Source organism: Lissotriton vulgaris, chromosome 1_2, assembly GCF_964263255.1.
Source record: "Lissotriton vulgaris chromosome 1_2, aLisVul1.2, whole genome shotgun sequence".
Lineage (NCBI taxonomy): Eukaryota > Metazoa > Chordata > Amphibia > Caudata > Salamandridae > Lissotriton > Lissotriton vulgaris.
Genome location: NC_141686.1, coordinates 353,038,919 through 353,050,193, shown reverse-complemented (window position 1 = coordinate 353,050,193; position 11,275 = coordinate 353,038,919). Strand labels below are relative to the sequence as shown.

At 53.3% G+C, this 11,275-nt stretch overlaps 1 pseudogene; it reads right to left on the bottom strand.

Moving 5' to 3' along the window:
* Nucleotides 1-1,445: 1,445 nt before the first annotated feature.
* On the bottom strand, nt 1,446-2,690 carry LOC147736791 (uncharacterized; annotated as a pseudogene).
* Nucleotides 2,691-11,275: the final 8,585 nt, after the last annotated feature.

Below are 11,275 nucleotides of genomic sequence, written 5' to 3'. Positions count from 1 at the left end.
ACTTTAAAGCCGAGTCCACCCATACTCCCAGATTTTTGACGCAATCTTTTGGCTTGGGGGGTGGGCCTAAGATGTCAGGCCACCAGTTGTCTCCCCAGGACGCGGTGCTTTTCCCCAGGAGCAGAATCTCCGTTTTTCCGGCGTTTAATTGGAGAAAATTCGCTTTCATCCAGTTGGTGATGTCAGTGAGTGTCTGTTTAAAGTGATGGGCTTCCAGACCACTGCTGTTATTCAGAGCCACCACCAACTGGGTATCGTCTGCATAGGATACCAGTGCAATTCCATTCCTTCTAGCCACCTCCGCCAAAGGGCGAACATAGACATTGAACAGGGTAGGGCTAAGGGAAGAGCCCTGCAGCACTCCCTGTCCAATGCTATGCTCCTTCGAGATGTAAGGAGGGGTAGAGACTCTAAAGGACCTGTTAGACAGGAAGTCTCTGAACCATCCCAAGGCTACCCCTGTAACTCCAATTTCCTCCAATCTCGTCAAGAGGACCTCGTGTGACACCGTATCGAAGGCAGCACTGAGGTCCAACAGGACCAGTGCTGCAGTACCGCCGGTGTCAAGAATGGAACGGAGGTCCTCAGAGACACTGAGCAAGGCTGTCTCGGTGCTGTGACCAGCTCTAAACCCGTGTTGGGAGTCATCCAGAATGTTGTTGGTGAGGAGGAAGTCGGACGGGATGTTGTTGACGTGTGCCTCGACGACTTTGGCAGGCCAGGGGAGCAAGGAGATGGGCCTGAAGTTCTCCGGAAGTGGCCGCGAATCATTTACAGTCAGTGGTGAGCCAGCAAATTTCCCAAGGCTCCAGCTTGATATTGGACACCTCTGGAGAAGTGCCACTATGATGGGTGCAATTAACAGATGCATGCGATGACTGAAATGAGCATCATTTGCCCCGCGTCAGGGCTTCGGATGTCAATGTTGTGCACTGTAAGCATGATCTCACAGTTACAGGTCACAATTTCCTACTTTTACTTCTTCTGCCTTTGAACGTTGTTCTCTAGCAGCTGTCATTGAACCAGTTGTTGCACAAAAGGACCAACCACCAAAATCAGCTAGAAATATTCTCCAGTCTGTGCTTGTTAAACTTATTCAAGTGTGTTGTGTTTATAGCTTTTATCACTAATCCCTGTAGTTTGCCAAAAATCCTGCCACCAACTACTTCCAAATCCACTGCAATGGTATGGTTTCTCCTCAGTATGTGTTTGCTGATGTCTTTATAGAATTGATAATCGACTAAAGCTCTTCGCGCATTCAGTGCACTTGAATGGCGTTTCCCCTAAGTGTGTTCACGGATGATTTCTTAATGTTGAAGGGTCACCAAAACTACTTCCACATTCAATGCAATTATATGGGGTTTCCCAATATGTGTTTGCTGATGTCTTTGTAGATTTTCTAATCAACTAAATCTCTTCACACTTTCACTGTACTTAGATGGCTTTTAAACTGTGTGTGTTCGCTGATGACATTGTAGCTGTGATAATCAATTAAAGCACTTTGCACATTCACTGCACTTGAATGGCTTTTCCCCAGTGTGTGTTCGCTGATGTGTTTGGAGTTGTGATAACTGACTGAAGCTCTTCACACATTCACTGCACTGGAATGGTTTTACCCCTGTGTGTCTTCGCTGATGATTCCTGAGAGTTGAGGAATCACTAAAACTACTTCCACATTCACTGCACTTGTATGGTTTTTCCCCTGTGTGTGTTCGCTGGTGGCTCCGGAGGGTTGATAACTGACTGAATTTCTTCACACATTTACTGCACATGTATGGTTTTTCCCCAGTGTGTGTTCGATTATGTTTTTGTAGGTCTAATAACCATCTGAAGCTCTTCACACATTCACTGCACTGGAATGGTTTTTCCCCAGTATGTGTTCGCTGATGTGATTGGAGATGTGATAACCGGCTGAAGCTCTTCACACATTCACTGCACTGGAATGGCTTTTCCCCTGTGTGTATTTGCTGATGAATCCTGAGATTTGAGGAATCACTAAAACTACTTCCACATTCATTGCAATGGTATGCTTTTTCCCTAGTGTGTGCTCGCTGATGTCTTTGGAATTGTGATAACCGACTGAAGCTCTTCACACATTCACTGCACTGGAATGGTTTTTCCCCAGTATGTATTCGGTGATGTGTTTGGAGATGTGATAACCGACTGAAGCTCTTCACACATTCACTGCACTGGAATGGCTTTTCCCCTGTGTGTATTTGCTGAGGAATCCTGAGATTTGAGGAATCACTAAAACTACTTCTACATTCACTGCAATGGTACGGTTTTTCCCCTGTGTGTGTTCGCTGATGTCTTTGGAGTTGTGATAACCGACTGAAGCTCTTCACACATTCATTGCAATGGTGAGATTTTTCTCCTGTGTGTGTTCTCTTATGTCTTGGGAGTTGTGATAACTGACTGAAGCTCTTCACACATTTGTTGCAATGGTGCGATTTTTCTCCTGTGTGTGTTCGCTGATGTCTTTGGAGTTGTGATAACTGACTAAAGTTCTTCACACATTTATTGCAATTGCACGTTGCTTCTCCTGTGTGTGTTTGCTGATGGTTCTTTAGTAGCGATGACAAACTAAAGCTCTTGCTGCATGTGTATGATTCTTCTTTCTTTGTTCGTTTCTCTGGGTCGGGTTTACAATTATCTGCATCCCATGACTGTGTTTCCTGAGGAGCTAACATGGTTGATAAAGCACTTGTGTTATTCTCACATTCCCTGTATGAGTGTGGTACTTTGGATGCTTGATTTCAGATTTCACAATGAAATACAAAACTCACCAACTACATATATTATAATGCGGTAAGTAAAGCTTCTTTGTAGGTGGTTATGTTTTTAGATTGCATAATGGTTTTGCATGTTTACGAGTGAAGATTAGTCTTCCTTCAGGTCGATGCGGGGGCGTGGTTTGGACGCCGATCGGGATGGCGGCGTGAGCTTGCAGCTCCGCGCAGGGTCCCGCTATTTCTCCTGAAAACTGCGCCTGGGGCGACCCCTGGTCGGCGCAACTTGTCTGTGAAGTGTTGGGGAACCACTGGCGAGCGGAGGAGACCTCTTTGGGGTCCGCCAGTCACACGGAGACCTAGTCAGACGACGTCCGAGGTGTTGCCCTGAGTGCGAAGAAAATGGCGGCGGCGAGGGTCGATGGTCTCTGAACCAAAACTGAGCAGAATTGGCATCGGCTGGCGGGGTGGCCCGCCTGTGCAAGATCGGAGTTGCAGGATCTGCTGGCACGGACCTGAGGAGCGGGGGAGATTGGTGGTCACCATTGGATTGGAGTACTGGGGGCACGCACTCGTCTCTACTTCCCCCCCTCGCCCTCCATCCCGGTTCTGGCGACAGTGGGACGGACGGCGCTAGAACTTTTGGTCCCTGGCGTTACGGGCACTGCAGAGGCTCTCTATCACGTTCGTTGCTGAGGCGCACGTCCCCTGGGTAGAGATTATCGGGACCTAGTGAGGTCCGGGCCTGCCCGTGTAGCTGCGACAGAGACACTTAAGATGGCGGCCGAGGGTGGAGCGGCCATCACGGAGCAGGGCCGGGAGGATTCGGCCGCGCTCTCCCAGGTTGGCGAGGCCTCCCCGCCGTTGATGGATCAGGAGCAGAGACTGAATCGGCGCCTGGATGCTATTCTGGATGCCATCACCTCGACCAAGGAGGCATTGCAGCAAGACATTGCGCAGGTCGCTACGGGGCTGGGGCTCCTAAGAGCGGATCATGCCAAGTTGGCGGATAAGGTTAAGGACCATGAGCAGCTGTTATTGGACCTGAAACCGGCGGTGGTGACCGCGGAACATAAGATAACGGACATTCTGGCCCGGCTGGACTCGTTGGAGCGGCGAGCGGAGGATGCTGAAAGCCGCAATAGGCGGAACAACGTGCGGGTCGTAGGCCTGCCGGAAAGAATTGAAGGGGAGGATGCGGTGGCCTACATGGAGGACTGGTTCCGGACAGTGGTGGCACCGGAGGGACTCACTCCCTTCTTTACGTTGGAGCGGGCACACAGGGTGTCGGCTCGCCCACCAGCGCTTGGCCGCCCCCCAGACCGATGGTGGTGAGGCTCCTTCATTACAAAGATCGGGACCTCCTCATCCAGAAAGCTCGGGCCTCGGGCCCGTACGAGGTGGAAAACAGCTGAGTCAAGATCTTCCCGGACTATATTCAGGCGGTCCAGAAGAATAGGGCATCCTTCTTAGCGGTGAAAAAGGAGCTGCGGGAGGAGGGCATCCAGTATTCCTTGCTCTTCCCGGCCAAGCTGCGGATAATCCTGGATGGGACCACTCATTTCTTTCAAACTCCGGATGAAGTGTGGTTGTGGCTGGAATCCTACCAAGCTGGTACGGACAGGAATAGTAAAAGTCACCGTGCGAAGCCTAAACCGCCCCAGGTCCGGAAATCTCAGAGGATTCGCTCCCGCACTAAGCTTCAGCGAGAGAAACGAGAGGCTCAAATGGCTGCGGACAAAAGAGGGGCGCTGGCGGCGACGGCGGCCATCACGAGATCACAACAGGAGAGTGACTTGGCGGCTACAGACTCTGGAGAAGACGGTGGCAGGACTGGAGAGGAACTTTCGGAGGCGGAGAGCTTGAAGGGGCCGGTGGTCACCCCCCAAACGTCTGATGAGATTTTTCATGGCTGATTCTTCTATGGGACTTGGGTCACTACTTCTGGTAGGGTGGTATCCTGTTGGCGCTGGGTGGGTCGCCTGGTAGGGTGCAGCATCAGCATTGCGGGATGGAAGGCGCGGCGTGCGGGCTCCGCCTGCCCGGGGTCGGCGGTAACTCACCCCCTCAGGGCCCTTACGGCCTTCTGTGGTGGCGACCACAGGTTAGTCGGATGTGTGTGTTGTTTGAGGTTTGGATCGGGGCTCACACTGGGTTTGTAGGCTCTGTCCTGGGGAGTGGGGTTTGGGGAGTTTTTCTTATGGTTTGTTTTGGGGAGGGCAACCGCTGTGATGTGGGCATTGAATGGCTATACCTGAACTGGATTGCGCGATGTTGGTATGGGGACGTTACCTAACTTGAAATGCCTAACGTGGAATGTCCGAGGACTGCGAACTATGGTCAAACGCCACAACGTGCATGCTTATTTGGTACGGCGGGGGGTTCAGGTTACCATGCTTCAGGAGACTCATCTAACGAAACAGGAATGCATCGCACTACAGAAGAGGTGGCGGGGTCAGGTCTTTGGCACTACTTATTCCGCGTTTGCTAGAGGGGTACTGATATGGGTGCGGGTGGGGATACCGTTCCAGGTGTTGAATCAATTGGTGGATCCTGAGGGCAGATATGTGGCGGTGGAGGGGAGGTTGTATGGCCGGGATGTGGTTTTCAGCTGCATATACGCTCCAAATGTTGATCAGGCCCGCTTCTTTGATGGCCTATCCGGCTCCTTGGCCTCTTTCTTAGCGGGGCCTCTGATACTGGGGGGGGACTTCAATTCGATCACAGATGTGGCCTTAGATAGATCCCACCCACCACTCGTTGATTCCCCTGTTCGTAAGTTAGCCGCACACAGGAAGGATTGGCAGGAAAGATGGGGATTGCTGGATGTGTGGCGGGAACAACACCGGGATGGTAGGGACTACTCCTTTTTTTCAGCCCTCCACGCCTTGCATGTTAGGATTGACTCGATACTATGCAGCGGGTCCTTAGCCCCATTGGTCTCCCATACAGAGTATCTGGCCAGGACCATATCGGATCATAATCCTCTGTTGGTGCATGTCCAATGGCAGAGAGCGCGCTCCGCGATTCCAACATGGCGGCTCCGGCCCGACACCCTGGAGGACTCGGTGTTCAGTGACGCAGTCCAACGGGGCATAGATCAGTATTTTGGTGAGAATGAGGGGACAGCTTCTTGTAGGTCCACTGAATGGGACGCGATGAAAGTGGTGGTGAGAGGAGTATGCTTGGGGAGGTTTTCGAATGCTCGAATGTCGGTGTTGAATGCACTTGCCAGTGCAGAGGAGAAATTGAGGGATTTGGAGTGGCGTAGGCCGGACCGACCGGATCTACAGACCCGGCTGCTGGAGGCTAAGGAGGTGGTGGCCACCGAAACGGAACGGCTACGGAGCTATGACTACAGACAATATGCCATTAGAGCGCATGCCGAGAGTGATAAGGTAGGCACGTTACTGGCTAGACTCGCTAATCCTGAACTCAGAGGCTGCCCGGTCTTGAGCATCAAAAATGATCTGGGGGAGACGGTCTACTCCCAAACGGCGGTACTGGAGTGCTTTAGGGCCTACTATGCTGAGTTGTACGAGAGTCAGTTAGGAGTGGAGGCGTGCGAAATAGCGGAATATCTGGAGTCAGTGCAGCTTCCGGTGCTTGATGACGACGATGCAAAGGACTTAGGTGGACCTGTCACGCTGGCCGAGATTAGGGCGGCCATTAAACATATGGCGAGGAATAAAACACCCGGGGTGGATTGCCTGCCAATAGAATTTTACCAGAAGTATGCTGATAGCTTGGCGCCCAGACTACTGGTGGTATATGAGGAGGCTCATAGGTTGGGGGGTCTGCCCGGATCGATGAGGGAGGCACTGATAGTACCGTTGCTAAAACCCGGCAGGGAAGCGACTGATGTGAGGTCTTACAGGCCACTGTCCATGCTGACGGTGGACTATAAGATACTAAGCCGGATCTTGGCCACCAGGTTGGCCCCACATATGACCAGCCTGGTGCACAGGGACCAAGCGGGGTTTATCCCCACGAGGAGTACGGCATTAAATATTCGCCGTCTGATAGGGATACTGGATGGCACAGTAGATACGGACGGTGCCCAGGCGGTGTTGTCTGTGGACATTGAGAAAGCTTTTGATAGTTTGGAATGGGTCTATCTGGATGAAGTCCTAGTGAGGTTCGGCATTGGTGAAGGGTTTCGCAGATGGACGAAGGTGTTCTATTCCTCGGCGACGGCGCGCGTACGACTGGGCAATCTGGTGTCAGCGGCTTATCCTGTTGGTAGGGAGACGAGACAGGGGTGCTCCCTTTCCCCTCTTCTGTTTGCACTGGCGATGGAACCACTGGCGGTACGTGCCAGGTCGGGAGACATGTACGCAGGGATTGCAAGAGGTGGGCAGTTGCACTACATATCATTGTACGCGGACGATCTGCTACTGTACATGGAGGATACGGAACGGGCTCTGGAAGGGGCGATGGAGATGTTGTCTGAGTTTGGTCGGTTGTCGGGCCTCAGGGTTAACTGGACGAAGACTTCCCGCTTAGAGCGACCACGCCCTGCCCCGCCCCGCCCGTGATATAGGGGTGGTCTGGGAGCCATCTTGCTTCACTTATCTGGGAGTCCGTATCTACCACGAGGTCGTGGACTTATTAGAGGGCAATAGTGGGCGGTGCGTGCGGGCGCTGAGAGGTTGCATGTCTTTCTGGGCGTCCCTCCCCCTGTCGGTGTTGGGTAGGGTGGCTCTGCTGAAGATGGTGGCGCTTCCGCGGCTCTTGTACTATTTTCGCACGCTGCCCATTTGGATTCCCCAGAGGGTCTTCGGGGATCTGCGGACGATGGTCATTGACTTCCTTTGGGGGCACGGCCGCCGTAGAGTGGCACTAAACACGTTGCTCCGTCCTAAGCTTGAGGGGGGAATGGCCGTCCCGGACTTTGAGTTGTATTATTTGGCCGCGCAGCTTCAGGTTCTCACGCAGCATGTGGCTAGGGTGTTTAGAGGGCCGGAACGCGACCGAGAGCAGGGGATACAGCGCCATGTCTTGGCCTATATCATTATGCAGCAGAAACTGGAGTTGCGAGGCCTTACTATGGAGGAGCGGACGCTCAGGTTATGCTGGCAGAGGAGTCTGAGGAGGGCGAAGGCGGCCCGGCCGTATGCTCCGGAGATACCGATAGGCATGCTGACTGCGCTGCCGCATGGGGGCGACTGGTCCCCATTATTGGAGTGGGAGGAGCTGGGACTGCAAGTAGTGGGGGACTTGTACATTGATGGAACGTTGGTGCCCTTCCAAACGCTACAAGAACAGTTTGGGCTGCCGGAGGGGAGCTTCCTCTTGCATGCGGCTGTGGTGGCGGCCATGCAAAAGCATTGGAGAGAGGGGCTCATTGAACCGGGTACGACTATGGCTTGCCAGTATGTAGTGATGGCCGCCGGCACCTTTAAAGCGGTGCCCTGCCTCCATAATAGGATGTTGCATGAGGGGTTGGAGCCGCTCCTGGGCCTGAAAGCGAAATGGGAGGTGAGCATAGGCAGGCCCATTCCGGACACGGTGTGGGGTCATATCCTTAAGCGTACGTGGAAGGGCACGAGGAACGCGCGCTTTCAGCAGGTGCACTTTTATGTTTTGCATAGGGCCTACTTGACGCCGGAGAAGATCAAAAGATACTTTCAGGTACAGGAGGCGCGGTGTCCGAGGTGCATGGCGTTGGAGGCGGATCTGGATCATCTGTTATGGGGCTGCCCGAAACTGGAGGACTACTGGGAGGAGGTTGGGGGACTCCTCAATGCAGTGACCGACAGGGAGGTGGAGTTTGATATGGCGGCGTGCTTGTTGCTCTGGTTCCCACACACAAAAAACACTAAGGTGACAAGCAAGTTTATTGACCTGGGGCTGATACTGGCGCAGAGGGAGATCACCTGGCACTGGAAGTCCAGGGAGGGGCCGTCGGTGAGGAGGTGGACGAATGAATTGCTGAGGTGGTCTGAATGCGAGAGTGTGCTCCGTATGAGACAAGCAGTCAAGCTTGACAACGAAAAGAGCCTGGAATCAGCGTGGGCGTGGGAGTTGATAGTGCAGGCCCTGCGTGACTCTCTGGTGGCTGATGAGGATTGAGTGGATGGGGCATGAGGACACTGCGAGGCTTACGAATGTGGAGGTATAAGTAGATCTGTAGCGGGACCCATACCAGAGTCAGGGGCAGGGCGCACATCATTAGCGGTTGCTGGGGGGGAGGGCACGGGTGTTGTTCTAGGGCTGTTGAGGGGTGGGTTGGACACCGGGATCCAGGTTGGGAGCGGAGGCACTACCGGGCCTGTGATTGCCTTTACGGTTTGTAGAGCATGAACAGATAGCGGAGCAGGGGCAGGGGCACGTGGCACTGTCGTGACAGGGCCCTCACAGGGTCTGGGAGGCGGGATTGCAGTATCGCCATGAGACCGGGCTGTTAGCTTATGATGGACGGTGTTGGGGTTGGGCCACGGGTTGGTGGGGTAAAATGCAGATACATGAAAAGATTTCGACCATGGTCCCTCAGGGATGCGCACTGTGATGTCTTGCTGGCAATCTGGAACATTATGCCGCCCGGCCCCCGGGATACGGGCTGAATGGCTGTGTATACACTATGTTATTCGAACTATGCAGGGGGACACCATGAGTGTGCTGGTTGATTTATTATATGCAATGGTTTCTAATTCTGCAATAAAAACAAATTTAAAAAAAAAAATTCCTTCAGGTCGATGCAATTGGAACAGTCTGTTGTAGATCAGAGACTCTCTCTTTCCTTTACCCTTCAGTTGTCTGGCTCCACTCCCTTGTGCTTTTCTTTTGTTCCTGTGGTTTGGCCTGAAAGAGTTTACAATACACCTGTGAGAAGTTGGCCTGATATGCAGTGCTCACTATTCTAGTGATCACTATGCATCAGTCCAAACTACCCTTATGGTGATTGGTTGTAAGTCAACCTTAGACCAGCTATCCTAATAGCGTGGATACGAGCAGTCTTCGGGCTAAACTCTAGAGGGCGTGTTAAGCCAGCTGTTATACCATCACATACCCCTTGAACACCAAGTGAAAGGACACCACACAAGTGTTATGAAAATAAACAGTATATTTATTAGAATCACAACAGCCCTGTACTCTTTATGAGGACAGGGTACTAAGCACAGAACAAAACTCTTAGGAAAATACTTCAAGTGCACAATCAATACAAGTGCCCGAGGGCACGGAAAGTTGAGTGGTCTCGGGCGGACCCCATAAGGCAAGTCGGAAGTGAGGGACTCGGGACCCTTAAGTAAGGAGGCTATGCGGGCACCGAAATGCCGAAGTTACCTAGCCCCAAGGGCTGCGGCTGAACAAGTCTTACAGGCGTCGGGAGTCTTCACTGACGAGCCAGGAGCCGGAAGGAAGGAGTTGCTGGCCGGCGACCAGTGGAAATAGTTCGTAGGGATCCAAGCCTGGATCAGAGATGGATGACACCTGGAAGCAGAGGGGACCAAGTTCGTACTACTAGCCAGTAGTCAGAGGGTACCAGGAGGGCACCGGATGATCGTCACCTCGACTAGGTGAGTGGGCGACGCTAGGCTCTGCAGTCTCACGGACCAGGAGGCGTTGTCGGCGACCAGGATGGAGGTGCGAGCTGTCCCACGAAGATAGATGCGGTCGGCGTCGCTGGGCCCAGGATTGGGGCAACAAGCCTTGGGAAATTCCATGGCCACGTGGTGGGCCTAAAATGGCGTCTTGAGTGGACCAGGAGGGTCCGGGGTGCTCCTCTCGCAGAAGGGAGCAAAGGCCAGTCTGGAGCAACCAGACCAGCAGCGTTGGTTGTCGGGTGTCGTCAAAAGAGTCACAAGCCAGCGGCTAATGATCGGACAACGTGCTGAACAGCGAAGCGGAAGGGCCCCACGCAGATCGTGGAGATGCTGGGAGGCTGCACTTCGGTGCTGGAGCTGCTCAGGGTCGGGGCTTCTCGGACCCCAGAGCACTCACCAGAGGATTCCTTCGGTGGTCGTGCTGGTTTAAGAAAGCGTGCAGGTTTTGATGATGGCCGGTCCCTCGAGGTCTCGTCGCACCCACAGATCTCAGCTGAGCTGACGATGTGGGTAGAGGTCAGAGGTGCCAGGGAAGCCGGTTCTCGTCGAGCTGGGCAGTCGGATTCCTGAGGAAGGACGTGCAGCAAACCGCAGAGTTCTTAGACGGTGCCTGCGGATGCAGGGTGACTACTCCTTAGCCACAAGGGAGAAATCTTAGGAAGAGTCTCGAAGTCCTTTCGTAGAAAGTATTCTTGATTCAAAGATGATCTAATTTGGAAGGGTCCCCGCTCCTGCCTTTATCCTAAAGAAAGGGGTGGGTACATGACTAGGTCCTGCCCTAGGGGTGGGACCAGGAAGGGGGGTAGTTACACCCCTCTCCCCTGCCGGACTTTCCCCAGGTCAGGGGCTGCGCGCCCCTGGAACTGGTTCTAACCGGCAGATGTGTAGTGAGCACCGGGGTGCCACTCCTCAGTCACCTTCTTGTAAAGCCCTGCCTACCCAGGATACACAAAACCCTGTCTGGGATGGTGCGAACACCGCCCCGGACAGGAAACCTTT